This window comes from Pelecanus crispus, chromosome 1 (assembly GCF_030463565.1).
Source record: "Pelecanus crispus isolate bPelCri1 chromosome 1, bPelCri1.pri, whole genome shotgun sequence".
NCBI lineage: Eukaryota > Metazoa > Chordata > Aves > Pelecaniformes > Pelecanidae > Pelecanus > Pelecanus crispus.
The window spans coordinates 143,347,472-143,362,258 of record NC_134643.1 but is presented as its reverse complement, the minus strand read 5'-3'; positions in this window follow the sequence as shown (position 1 = coordinate 143,362,258).

Genomic DNA, 14,787 nt, shown 5'->3' with positions numbered 1-14,787 from the left:
TACAGACTCGAAGGATGTCTCTTTAGACAGTTTTAAACTCTTTAGCTCTGGAAATAGGAATTCAGTGAGAACTGAGTTCCTAGAAATCTGACAATGCATTCAGTAGAAATTCATTGAAATACAATTCTTGTCTTGATGGCCACTAAAACCTCATCCATGACTCAGAACTCTGGCCTTCAGAATCCTCTGCTATGTCAAGACAGAAACAGATTGTGAAAGCACTGGGAGAAAATAGGACTCAAGGCTCATAGACTACTGCATTAATTGCTCTGTAATCCTTCCTAGTTCAGAAAACTTCCATTAGAACACTTAACTGTAATGCAAAACTCAACACGTTCCTCCCAGATTTGCAGAAACTAGTAGTTAGGAGGAATCATCTTTCAAATGTAAATGGCAAGCTTAGTCTCAGAGGCCAAAGGAAATCTGAAATCTACTGTTGACATTCATTGTCACTCACTTTTCAGGGTTTACTGGTGTGTTAAAGCTTTTGAACTGAAAAGATAAGGATTACCCTGGTTTTAGCAACTTAGGTTCTGCTTTTTAGAAAAGCTAGTATAAAGAGTCTGTTAAACTTCATGGTTGTTAAATGAATGTTTGGCATGGATGCATGCAGATTTGGTCATCACTATTTCTAAAGATTGCCATTTAGCGGTACTACTCTTTTAATGCATTTCTGTTGTACCAAAAAACATTTGTAAGCTTTAGTCTTTCTAAGATTACACAAGTTTTGAATCTGTAGCAGAATCCAAGTGCCTCAAAATCCACTTTGCAAACATGTTTCACTTTAGGCTTAGGCCCTGTTTTTCTAAAAAGACAATTCAACAAAATACTAATGGCTATCTGACAAGAGATTAATCTTGGAATACTGCCTGAAACTCCATCCTTAATGCTTTCTATTGCAGGAATGTTAGAGTGTGTATAATATGGTAAATCTGGTTTTGTTCCACTGTTGGTACCTGTGAGTATAGGGCAAGTTATGAACAGAGTTTAAACCTTACTATGTGGCTGTGTGTAACTGTTAAAATGACAATTTCTGTATGCAGGGGTTATTAATACTGTCGGTAATGCCTTGTCGATACATTGTGATGATTCTCAAAAGATGTGAGGGGGGGGGAAATTCTGAAGGTCAGTTAGCATAGTCTTTACATGAACAAACTTTTTTGTAAAATTTTCTTGAAGCTGCTATTGGATATAATATTACAAGCTATCTTCTTGTCATAACAACCAAAAAACTTTTCTCAAAAGTAGCACTCTTTTGCGCTTCTTGACACTTTTAATTGGCGTGACTTCCTTGGACACTATCCCTTCGAACTTAAAAAGTTTAGGTTTATATATTCAACTACAGTAATGCGCATCTTTGACATCCCCCTTCCCTACTGTCACTCTTCTTCTTTCCTATTTTTATACCTCTTTTTTTTTTTTTTTAAGCTGAAGCAGCGCAAGAGACTTGCAAAAACTTGAACCACGTTGTGTAAGAGGGTAGTTCTTACTAGTCTTAAAATATAGAGACTTACCAGTGTGGCCCCCAGAATTCACTTTGAATGGAATATTCAAGGGCTCGTGTGGCTAGGGGAGGCTTAGTAGCATAGCTATACTGCTGGAGTGAATCTGTAACTCTTTGAATGTCCTTAACCGATTAGATTTTCGGATGGGATTCGTATCTATCTGAACTGATGAAAGAGGTTTCTGCACTTAGCTGTTTGTCATTCGTTGGTCACTGTTTGTAGAGCTACTCTTATCAGTGTTTTCTAACCTGATTCAGTCAAGATGGCTTAGGTTAGCTGAAGAAATGTGGAAAAACTGATGGGAGCAGGCAAGGGAGCATTCACATGAGCCAGCCTGCCAGCGGGCTGCAGAGATGGGCTGCTGCTGGGGAGGAGCTGAGCGGAGAAAGCGGGGTAACGGGCAGGGGTGGTTTACACTGGCATAGCTGTTTGCGTAACTCACGCATGCTCTGGTTCTGAATTAAGGGGGGTTTGGTTGCGTATTTAAGGAAGTTACACCAGTGTAACTATAGTGCATACTTAAACTGGTAAATCTCTCAGCCGAAGGCAAGTCCTTGCCCTTGCCTTTGGGAGTAGGCCGCTCCAGCGTTAGGAGTGGTGTAGGGTTTTGCATATAACCGTTCTTGGGAGAAAGCAGAGAACAATCGCGGCCGAGGATTAGGACCAGGTAGCGCAGCTGATGTGGCGTGTCAAGTGCACTGCCGTGTAAGTACCCGAGATGCTCAGTCTGCGCAAATGCTACTAATTCCAGTAGCTGCTCTGACTTTGTCAGCACGAAGGTACCCGAGTAACTTGACACAGTGCCACAGAAATATGAAACCAACTGTGCATGCATAGATTGTAAAGATTACCAAAGGAGAATATATTAACAGAATACAACTTCAGTGTTCTTCAGTTTTATTCCTAATTTTAGGCTTTACTTTGTACCTCTCATGCTTCAAAAAGTATCGTACTGTTCTTTCATGTGCACTGTCTAGAGCTGCTGCGTTGCCTTTCACTTTGCTACTGCGTGGCTATGTTTTTCAAGCTCCTGTTTCAAAGCTCTGGCTTTCACGTAGTGTCCTCTTCCACCAAGATGATCGAGGCAGATGTGACCAAGTGCTAATTTAAAGTATGTTCCATGTCCTGATCTGAAAGCAAGCTTATGCAGATGTTAGGGTATCACTTAGTATTTGGTGTGGGCTAACAGCATGTGTTTGGTCAGATATTGCGTCGGAAATGTTTAGTGGGAACTCATCAAATGGTGCAGGATGACCTTGCTCTGGGTTATGCTGAGAGGAATGTCTGCAGTCAAAGAGGAAATAAAAAGCTGATTGGAAATAAAAAGCTGTTAACTGCTTTTCATGTTTGCATCATAAAAAGTCTTATCAAGACATTTGGGAAATACACTGGGGAGATTGTTATTGGAGTTAAGATGTATGTGTATGTATTAAATCCTTCATTTCTTGAAAATTGCATGTTTTCCCCTCTGGAGTCTTAAGCATGACTCCCAAAAGGATGTATACTGGGGTGGAAATAAGTTTTTCAGGGCAGGGGGGAAGGAAGCAACATGTATTATCTTTACCTGAGTCTCAAGTCAAGCCTTTATTGTGGTAGTTAGCCGTACAAAAGCACAGTGCTGACAGCTCTTGGACAGACAGCCACATCTTAACTTCCATCCTGCTGCGTATTTGTTCGCTGTTAACTTCCTGACCTATTAACAGAGCTGGAAAGCAAGTTTGCACTTTAGAGCGCACAAACTCTACTGTCTAAATTCAAGGAGAAAATGCCAAATAGCCGTGACGCAAGCATACTTAGGCCAAAAGCATCAAGAAATATATTTTTGTCCTGTGTACTGTAGGATATCCTTTGTGATATGAGGTGATTGCATTTAATTGCATTAACAAGTCAAGTTACCTATTTATTTTTCTATGTAAATACATCTCAGTGTAATGAGGTTCCCTGGAACAACGGTTCTAGATGGTATGTTACTTTCGTAATGTGTTTGACTGTAATCAGTACAAACTTGATGTGTTTACATAGTCAATTTTATTTTTACACTTATAAAACAATGAATTTGGAGGGATTTTCAGCTTTTTGTATAGCTGCATCATTTTTCTGTATGAAATTAATGAATACAGGTACTATACTTCCGCAATCAGAGGTACTAATGCAGTGTTTCTGCCTCAATTTTTGGTGCTTTTTACTTCAACAACAACGCCCCCAACTCCCAAAACAAAGTTTGGAATATATGTTGCCTTGGGAAAATGCTATCAGCAATGACTGAGTGGCAGATGTAGATGCTTACTAAGATCTAACTCAATGCATCCTCCCTATTGCATGCATTATGTATTTTCCTCTTCTAATTCATATAGCAGATGACTTTTTTGCATTAAGGCTAAGCACTATAGCAAGCTGAATAAAATCAGTGAAGTATAAGCACGTGCTCGAAGATGAAAAGGAGAAATCTGGTTTAAAAAAAAAGGGGGGTGGGGGGGGTGGGCAAAAAAAGCACATGTTCCTCCTGTATGGAGGAACAGTTGGGAGTGGTCACTCACATCATGTGAAGTGGATGACATCTTCATAAAGAGAATGAACAGACCTGTGAGATGCAAACTGATAAATCCTGGCACTAATACAGACCTTTTTAAAAGTGGCTGCTAAGGAATGGAGAAATTTCTCTGCCATTTTGTTGCTAGAAATGGTGGAAGGTTTATGATGGAGAATTACTTTTTCTCTTACCAATACAAGATATTGGATCTACTTCTGGGGAAAGCAACCCAGGTATTAAAGCATTGAATCATACAATATGTTCATGGGGATATTTCAGTGTGATGCCAGAAAACAAAGTGTGTTTATATAGTGAGAAATGTAGAGATAAATGTGTTTAGTTCCTGGCAAAATGAACAGCAGACATTTCCATCACAGCAGTAGTGTACTGGTTGTGCCTCTAATATCTGTGAACGTTGAGTAGATGTTCAATTTATTAAACTTTTTCTAATCTTTAATTATAAGCTATTAATAATTACCAACCTACTAATTAAGTTATTAATCTTTAAAGTCCTTGAAACAAAGATATCTCCCAAGTACTTTCTTACTTTACTCCCTTTCTTCTTTCCTTGCTCATATTTTTCTAGTAGTCTGGAAAATTACAAAAACATGCTTATGAGATTCGCGGCGAGGAGGAGAATGGTTCTGACTCAGACTAACCAAGTTGCACATAGTTTTATTAAGTGTTTAGATGTTTGTGATTCATTTTGAGGTATTAATCATCAAGTATGTGTTAAATATAATTGGGATTTTATTTGTAGGCTTGAAAGTAGAGCCAAAATGAAAAAGTCAGGTGAGTTGAATGGTACGAATATCTAGTCAAGTTATTGGATAATTTAAATATGCCTGAAATTAGTTCTACTGTATGTATTTCTGTGTTTTCTATTTTAAATGTGACGGTCTGATTTGTCTTCGTTACTTGATGCCAAGTATTGTAAATGAGGTCCTTTCTCTAAAGTGTAAAATTGATTAAATGTCAACATGAGTAATCAAAACATCAAATTTTGCCATCAATTTCAATTTAAACATGTGAAATGCTACCATCCCATGTTACGAGCAAAGAGACATTCTACCCTTCTTTTTGCAGAAGCGTCTTAGAAATGCAGTATGCAACAAATCTGCTGCCACGTGGCTGACCTGACGAAGGTGTCGGTCTCAGCGGAATGATGGAGGTAACCTGCAGCTCTTGGCCAAGTGCCTTCAGTCTGCGCAGGAGGTTCTCGTGGTGTTTCACTGGTGGGCTGGGGGCATCGGTAAGCATGCCGTGAGAGACTCCTCAGATGGAATAAACCTTCACAAGTTGCCTCTCACACTTGTATTTTAATGACAGCAGTACAGCGAATGCTTCCATAGTTGATATTTAGTAAGAGCTTTCACGGCTTTACAACCTTCTGTTTTGTAGGCTGCTGAGTTAAGAAATCTAAAGTAGTTCTGTTTAGGTTTCACATGCATGACTGAGTAGGAGGTAGATTTTACTAATTGTTTTTAATCAGATTAATGACAAATTTATTTTCTGTTGCTGTGAGTGACTACTGCAGTGATATAACTTCTTTGGCATCAGAGATTTGTGCATTTTTAAAAAAATAATCTATTGGAAACAGTATGAGTAGTAACTAATTGGACGTTTCATGAAGATTTTGCTTACTGGCAGATGGATGATCTGACACATGTAATGTATATGCAGTATTGCCAACTGTAGGCATTAGAAATCATGAGTCAGACCCTTAAAAGTCTTGAGAGTGATTAAGAAAATGTGAAGATTAACTCCTGTTCTTCGGGCCCCTAGGGTATCATGAGTCAAGCTTATGACAAGGCTTGCTCGAGACTTTAGAAAGGAAAACTGAGTTTTTTGGCTAATCACATGTCTTTTAGAGTTGGAGCTTTAGACAAAAAAAAAAAGGCACAAAACCTTGCAAGACTGGCAATAAAATGATGATTTGGCAATGCTCTAATGGAGCAGGATGCCATTAATCTGAAAATAATCAGAGACTGAATTTATTTGTGAACATCTGTGCAAACATAACATAATCCTCGGATAGCAAGGTTTTCCGGGTAGGGCAGTTATATCTGGTAATCTATAAAACAGTCTGCTTTTCCCAAAGGCATAAATCTAAATTTCTAGATTTAATTTTTTTTACTTGTTTGGAATGACTATTAATAAAGTGAGAGAGATAAATTGTTTACCATAGTAACAGAATTACCCTGTGCATGATGATGAAGTTGATGAAATCATGCATCTGAAGAAAACAGGAAGCAAGATGAGAACTCCACTGTTTTTACACTGTATGTGCAAGACTAATAATGTTGTTTATGTTGTTAGACCCACTTGTGGAATTATTTGTTTCTCTCTGGTTGCAACAAGAGAGACAGCAGGTTGTCACTGTTGCCTCAGGCCCAGCTCTACCAAAGAGAGTAGGTGTCTAAAGAAAAGTCTAGGCTGAGATCAGATCGGTGTAAGCCAAAGGGAGCAATCCATGAATCTTTTCTCTTTCCAAACCTGGTATGGCAATCTGTATGTCTGTAGTTGCCTAAGTTTTTCCAGTGAAGTTATTTAAATATTAAAAAGCTGAACTGAGATTTTAGCACCCACGTCAGGTTTGCAAGGCTATTTGGGATGTACAGATTGAGCATCAATCTTTGCACTTGCATCTGCTGGTGGATGCATGGCATCTCGCAAATGGCAGTGCAACCCCCATTACAGCAAGAGTAGCCACTGTAACAAAAGTTGGGAGGAGGAGCAGACTGGAAATGTGGTGGCAAGTCCCTTTCATACACTACTTTAAATGTTGATTAGGAAGTGGGAGACCTGGGTTTGATAACTACTCAACCTGAGAGGTTTTGCAACTCACTCTACAGACCTTGCTGCATGAGGCCACCTTCTACATTGCTTGTAACGCTGTCTCACTGCACAGAAAGGGCAGCGAGAGCCACAGACCTGGAAGGAAGAATTTTCTTCCTCCTTGAGCTGGAGAGTAATATTTCTACTTATTCTGATTTCCCCATATGGCTCTTGGATTCCTTTTCTGCACGCCTTGTAGCTTCAACAAGAGAGGACAACCTTGCCACCAGCCTGCTAAGAGATACTGAAGTAATTTATCTGAGGAATACTGGGTCCAGGCTGTGAGCTTTTTGAGTGGATCAAGGTCCCACTACAAATCTGAACTTTTGGTTTCTTCTGGTGAAGAAGAAAAAAAAAAAAACCCAAATTTGTTCTTTCTATTGCTGCTCAAGCAGGTAGGGTAGGATTCAGCCCAACAAATACAGAGGATGGCAGCTGAGGTATCCACATCTGGACTTGCTCTATAGTCCTTGGACAGGAGAAATACTTCCAGGGTGTGACTGATCTTGCCCTGAAGCAGGTGTGTAACACAGGCTGTTGAGCTGCAACAATGCCATTGCTGCTTAGAGAGAGAACCTAGAGTCAAGAGCTCGACACAGATGCATGTGTGTACATTTAGGTGCGTTGATCCCTCCCTGTGCTATCTGTATAAATTCAAACTGATTTGGGGCATTCTAGAACTTTTACTTAATGGGTTTGCTCTCCTTTATTTAGGGGATTTTTGTAAATATAAATTACTCTCGCTCCAAGCCCAGTGGAGGTTAGCTGTTATTCTACCTAGTTATTATTACAAGAGCATTCAGAAACCCGTGACAGAAGAGGAAAGCTAGAAGCTTGGAAAAAAAATAAATGCACGGAATATGTGAAGACTAAGTGTTAACTGTGGAGTGAGAGAGCTGGCAAATAACTGGTTAATGTGTACACAATGTGCAGTTGAAAGCAGGCAAACAAAAAGCACAGAGTAGGTAGGATCAACACTATGGTTTTGCCTGCTTCTCCTGCAACATTTAGACCGTGATTGCTGGTGTTATGCTGGCAAGTGCAGCCAGTCAGTGAAACCTGTGCTTTCTCCAGTCCTGGAGCAGACATCCTATGCAGCACACCCCAGGGCAGTCCTTGCTAAAGCACTGAGAAAGCTCATAGTGCTTAGGGAGAAATAAACACCAGCTGAAGCATCCTTCTCATTGTAGGACTGCATTCTTCTCTGGTGCCGTACCAATCACAGTTTTAAATACTTACGTCAATCATTGCTTTTCTGTTCAGGAGCCTATGATGCAGAAAGGGTAGAGGATGCAACCTGGATTTGGTTTTGCCACTCTTCTCACCTAGCCTGTTGCATTACTGAGAAAGCAGCCATGCCTTTTGTACTACTTGGATTGAAGCCGTGTATGGGGATGTAAGTAGCCAATGATACCTTGGGGTTGGGTAGCAGCACACAGACTGCCTGGCTGTGAGGCTGCCCGTGCCCGTCTCTGCCTGGCTTGGAGGGAAGTGCCCACGGGGTGGTGGCTAGTGGAGGTGACTTATTGTGAGGCTGTGTTTGGATTTGGGCTAATAGCAGGTATATGAGGTGGGAGTGTGGTTCATACTGTGCTTTGAAAGGCTTTGAGGACAGCTGAGCTGTGGGCTACCATGTGAATTTAAGAGGCTGGATGTAGCACAGGGTTTTCTGTGGCTTTGCTTAGAATTAGCAGTAGGTTGGTTTTCACGCCATGCATGAAGCTCTGATGAAGATGGCTGCAGGGCATCATGAAAGGACTTATTTCTGAATATACATTTTTCTAAGTATTTTATTTCTGTCCTTAAGTTTGAGGCCACAAAAGTTCTAGTCTCTTTGACACTACTTTTGTCATTTGCATCGACATTTAGGCTGAAAAACGCAACACTGCATTTTGAAGCAGGGTTAAGATTTTCTCTGTAATGCTCTTCTCCCCTCCCCTCCTCTCCCCCCACCTAAACAATGTTGAAGCCATTTTAGCCATGTTAAAAAAAAAAAAAAAAAATGCAGTGACACTTATACTTGAGATCAGATGAAGCTATAGAGTGTCTGGAGTGAACTTAGCTGCTAATGTGCTCAGTTACTCTTCCATATAGAGTTGTGAGTAGTCATCAGAGCTAACAAATCTCAAAACCCCAATTCTATTTCTTTAAGTCTGTCCAGGGCACATGTGTACTGGGAGTTAGATGCAAGGAAATGGTAAGAAATTGGGCTTCCTGCACTGAGGGAGGTACAAGGGAGGCTTGCTTGTCAGAAGTAGAGCACTCGGTGAGTGCGTGCCCCGGGGAGAAGCACTGAGGGTGGCAGTGCAACGGTGACGATGGCAGTTGGGTTATGGAGCGGAGAACATCCAGGAATGCTGAGGAACTGCTCAGAAATATGGTAAACAAGTGGATTTTGTGGACATGTAATACATGCTTTCTAAACTAGGATGGGTGCAGGCTTCTCTGTCACTATGGATGAAATGATGAAAGGTCCATAAGGACAAGAAGTTAATTTTCTGGGATAGTACAGGTGCAATTAGATTAATATTCACAAGAATAATATAGTCCCCCACCTGGGATTTAGAGTCTGGAGTAGAGGATGAAAACTGAATCACCATATGCTGCTCAATCTCTGCGTGTAATATGGTAGTTGTTTCTCTAAATCATTAATTAGATAATGCTCCCTGTCAAGTAATCAGTTTGGGGTTCACTCAAGGAGAATTAACATGAGGTCCATCAAAACAGAGAGGATTTCATTAGGAAAACCATGATTAAAGATTCAAACTCTAAATGAGGACTTCTTAATTATGCTGTCCAAGCGCAGAGGGAAAAATATTTAGTGTATGCAAAGATTACAGAACACTGCTGTGGACACCTCCCTTTTCCTTGATTTCATCTCAGAGCAAAACAGGAAGAAAATTCACATCTTCCTCTTAGAAAAACGAATTTGACAAGTCTTGTGGAGCTATGAGTGGCAGACAAGCAAGCATAAGAAGCAAATCAGTCAAAATATTTTAAAAAACCTTTTCTCTCCCCTAGTTTGACAACACCATTTCCTTGAATGCAGGGTTATGTTAGGTATTTTTCCAGTCATCTTGTAACATTTATTTTGCTTTAGCTGAAATGTGCTAAAGGAAAGTGAAGTCAGCACCTTTGCCTCTGATAAATAACTTGAAAATTGTAAGTACAGCTGTCTGTAAGGACAGGGAGGTGTGCATACTGTCCAGCCCTGAATACTGGGGTTAGCAGTGGTCATCAGCTAGTCGGAGTGGAGTAATTTCTGTACTGTTGTCTCATGCTGACACTGGACAAGGAACAAGATGATGCGAACAGCAAGGAAGGATCCAGCTGATGTGGATATGAAGCATTTCCTATAGTCTGCTTCATGGTGGAAACTGTGCTATTTTAAGAGAGTGTTATTCTAGAGGAGAAAGATGTATGTAACCAGCATTAGACTTCTTTATGTGGTATTTAACTAACTAATTAATGCTTAATGTTTGGCTGGAAACATTAAAGAATGTATTTTTTTTTCCTAGAAGAACAAGAAATTACCCCTCATTTTTGAACTTTTATATCAATAAAGCATTTATAAGGAAACATATAAATATTGAGCTAGTTCTCTTTCCATCTTACCTGGAGGAACAGGAATCATAGAATCATAGAATTGTTTAGGTTGGAAAAGACCTTTAAGATCATCCAGTCCAACCATTAACCTAACATTACCAAGTCCACCACTAAACCAATTAAGGGTTTAGTTTAGAATAGCGGGTCCTGCTCTGATAGTAAAAATCCATATCTTCAAATATGCAGGAGTAAGCAACTGTCACTATAGTGAGTCAAAAGTAAAATCTTGATATGCTGTGGACAAGTCCTATACATCCCAACTTCCATACAGTATGTATAGAAGTATGCTACGTATAGAAGTATGCTATGTGTAGAAGTGTACAGTATGTATACTGCCTTTACAGTACAGTAAGTAGGAAAGTAATCGTTGTGTAAGCAGTCATATAACTAGGTGTGCTGCAGGCCGCATGGGTTGAAGAGAAGCCCACAAACTTGGTTCCTTTCTTTGACTCATTTGTCATTTCAGTAGATAAAGGAAAAAAACTTTCTGCAAAAAGTTGAGGCATTCCACAAAGGGAATACAATTTAAACAGTTTCTTTAAAAAACCACAGGGATAATTGTGGTTTTAATACAAAACTGGCTGAACAATCAGAAGCCAAAACAATGATGAGTGGTGAAATAGCAAAGTGGAGCTCACTGGGGATTAGTGTTGAGCGTAATACTTCTCTGTGAATGACCTAAAATAATAAACTTACACATCAATCAAATTCACAGATGGTATCAAGAGGCTGCAAAGAAAAAGGAGACAACAGATAAACCACCAAATAAATGAAAGAGTTTTGAGGAAAAAAGGAGCATTCAAGGACAAGATGCAACTTTGATACATGTAAGGTTCTTTCGTGGATTAAGAGAAGGCTAAAAATGCAAATGCATTCGCAGAAGACCATGGACACCTATTCCATCAGGAGACATGGACAATCTTACATAACTGCACCTCACATCACGTAACTGGGGGCAAATAGTTTAAATTGCTTTTTAACATCAGTCTTTGGTATCGCGTGCTCTGTGCCTGAGGGAAGAGGCATCTGGAGCCATTTTGTTTCACTGCTGAGAAGCTTCAGGATTTTGTTTTCAGTCTGTTGGAAAGCAAGCAAAACTTTCTGAATCTGTTGTTCCCAGTTTTGTCAGTGCCTGTGTTTTAAAAGAATAAAGTTTGGCTGGCATTTTGTTTTGCCAGTGGCAGGAGACTCCCCCTTTAGTAAAAGCTTTAACAAAATCCATGCGCCTGTAAAACTTGTCGACTTTGCATCCATCAGCGATGTGGCAGGTTGGTACATGGCTAAATGTATCTCTGTCTACCTGCGTGTGTTGTTTGCTTCCATATCTACAACATAACCTCCTTGTTTTGATTTGGCAGGCCTGTGGCAGGTTGGAAGAGCTGTTGTATTTAGCAGAGGGCTACAAAACTGTATGAGTTTGTTATCCTTGGGTAAAGGACAAGCAAATAATACTCTGCCAGATGAAGGGGTAGCCAAGAAATACATGACCAAACTGAGTTCTGGCTACAGAAGGACATTGCCCGAAGAAGAGGACCAGTACTTATAACAGGAAAAAGCTTTTTTTACAAGCAGCCTTTCTTTGATTATCAGAGAAAGACAGACGTAACTTGGCTGCAGGGACAGGAAGAGATGAGGCTTCAGCAAAATCCTGGAGTCTCTGCAGATACTGAACGAATCCAACAAAGTGGTGGAAAAACTGAGGCACTGATTCAGATGTTATTTTTTTAATTTGCTTTTCTATAAATCTTTGTTTCCCGCACTGCCTGAATAGTGTGATTTTTTTTTTTTTTTCCCAGACGTCTTGGCAAAGTTTTCTGTGCTTCTATTTTCATGGCTCTCTCAAAAATTAAACAATAAACCAATGTATCTGCAAAGGCAGATGCATGTGTTAGAAACTTGGGAAATATTTTGGTGGGAATACAGAAGAAAGCAGGCTGCAAAATAAAGCTGCTCATGGTTTGAGATTGTTGTCATCCTACTAAGACCTCACCTGGTAAGGTGTGCCAAGAATGTCTAAGGCTATGGACAGTCCCTATAGCTGCTATACGAAATTGGGCAGTTAATTAGGAAGTGCTTATTTTTGTTGTAACTGACAAATTTTTGCAATGTTGTTGCAAGAATGAATACGTCTTTGCATATAAATCACCATTATCTGCAGGGCAGTGGGAGTGGCTGGTGGAGGGGAAGGCAAGGCTGGTGGCTCAGTCTAGAGGGCCTGTGGTTCAAGGTTGCTATTCCTGTCATATTCATTATTGGTCTAAATTCATAAAGGATTGAGGTCCCTTAAATGGGAATGAGTAATTTAGCATCTTAAACCCCAAATTTTCATCCTTACTACCCACTCACCCACTCCCTAAGCTCGTTCTTTAGATACACAGATTTTCATACTTACATTCACTGAGTATTTAATATTTTGTTTCTGCGCACACTTACAAACAGCTGTTGGAGCAGCAGTCAGAAACCAAGCCTCTGCACTTCTGATAGAGTTTCCCAGTCGCTGGTTAAAGGATTAGGCAGCTTCTCACTAGTCCACTGCATCTTTAATTACTTTTTGCTCAGCAGTATGACTGCAACGGGAGGGGAAAGGAACATCCTGACCATAAAAGCTGCTGCAGGGTGGTCGGGATAGCGAGTGAGGTCTGTACAAAATAATTTGGTTAAAATGGGAGCATCCTGCTTCCCTGTCATACAGGTAATGACTTTTCTCTGTGTTGCACAGAGCCCAGTACAATGTACAGCTGCAATGCAGCAGAGGACTCCACGCTAGAAATCCCAGCCTGATGTAATCATAGAGTCATTTAGGTTGGAAAAGGCTTTTAAAATCACCGAGTCCAATTGTTAACCTAACACTACCAAGTCTACCACTAAACCATGTCCCCGAGTGCCACATCTACACATCTTTTAAATATCTGCAGGGATGGTGACTCAGCCAGTTCCCCAGGCAGCCTGTTCCAGTGCTTGACAACCCTTTCAGTGAAGAAATTTTTCCTAACATCCAATCTAAACCTCCCCTGGCGCAACTTGAGGCTACTGTCATAACGGTGACGCGGGCAGGTGTGGTCCCGCGAGCGGCAGGCTGTCAGGCGGGTGCCTCTCCGCAGCGTCTCTTGGCGAGCCTCGGTGCCTCCCCGCTCACGGCTCTGCCTGTTGCAAACTTGGTCTCTTGGTGCCTGGGCTCTGGCGGAGGTTGCGCTCGGCAGCCAGGCACCAGGACGACAGATACTGCAATGCTTGCTGCTGCAAAACCCGAATCCCTTAACGCGTCTAACTCTGACTTAAAGAGCAGATAACGATGTAGAAGGGATGTGAAAAATCAGCAAGTTACTCAGGTAATACAGTAACAGAAAGGAGGTGACGATAACAGACCTCACTATGCTTGCATTTTGCTCTTCATAACAATGGCACAGCCGTAGGGTGGGATGGAAAGTTCCCCTATTCCAGAGGTGCCACCTTTTCCAGCGCAAATACTTTTTTTTCCTCCTCAAAACCCCTGGCTTGATCCATGTCTCCTGGGTGCCGTGTGGACTGTGCCATGTTGCATGCGGGATGCACGCCCGTGCTTGCCTCCCTCCCGATGGCGGGGGTGGAACGTAGGCTGCAGGAGCTGCGGAGAAGTGGGGCTGGTAGGATGGATGTGGCCTGACAGACCTTCTCATCAGCCAGCACCCTGCGTTTTTGAGGCAGAGGTTATGAATGCTGACCTTTTGTATGTTTTCTGAAAATGGCTGCCGTGAGACTTCCAGTTAATGGCAGTGTTTTAGCAGTTCGTAAACATAGACTGTGTACGTACTCAGTGTGGCTTGCTTCTGTATAGCACGAGTTGCTGCATGATGAACATTATTTCTGCAAACCTCTTATAAACATTTTGTTGTACATTTTGAAATGTACTTAATCCTACAGTAACTAAAATTTTATAACTTAATTCTATAATGTGTTATAGAAAGAGTTTGACCACTGGCTAGCCATAGGCAATACAGTTTTTCAGTATAATGGCTGATCCGTTGTTGAAATTATAGTTTCACCTCTAGTGATAAAGGACCTCTGGATCTGTCAGCCTGAATGATTTCACATGCTTTTTGGGCCTACAGCTGTTAATAGACTTCAAAATCACTGGTTTGATAAAATGACTCAAGGAAGATCCCTTTATTGCAGCTTCATTTTTCATATTTTGTTTTTCTCTGGTGATTGCAGCGAGTCAATCTCCTTTAAATTTAATTAAAGCATCGTAACTTGGCAGGGCAAAATAATTTCATAACATATAGGAGTTTTCCATATGAAAAAAATTAATTCAAATGCTTACTGTGAAAA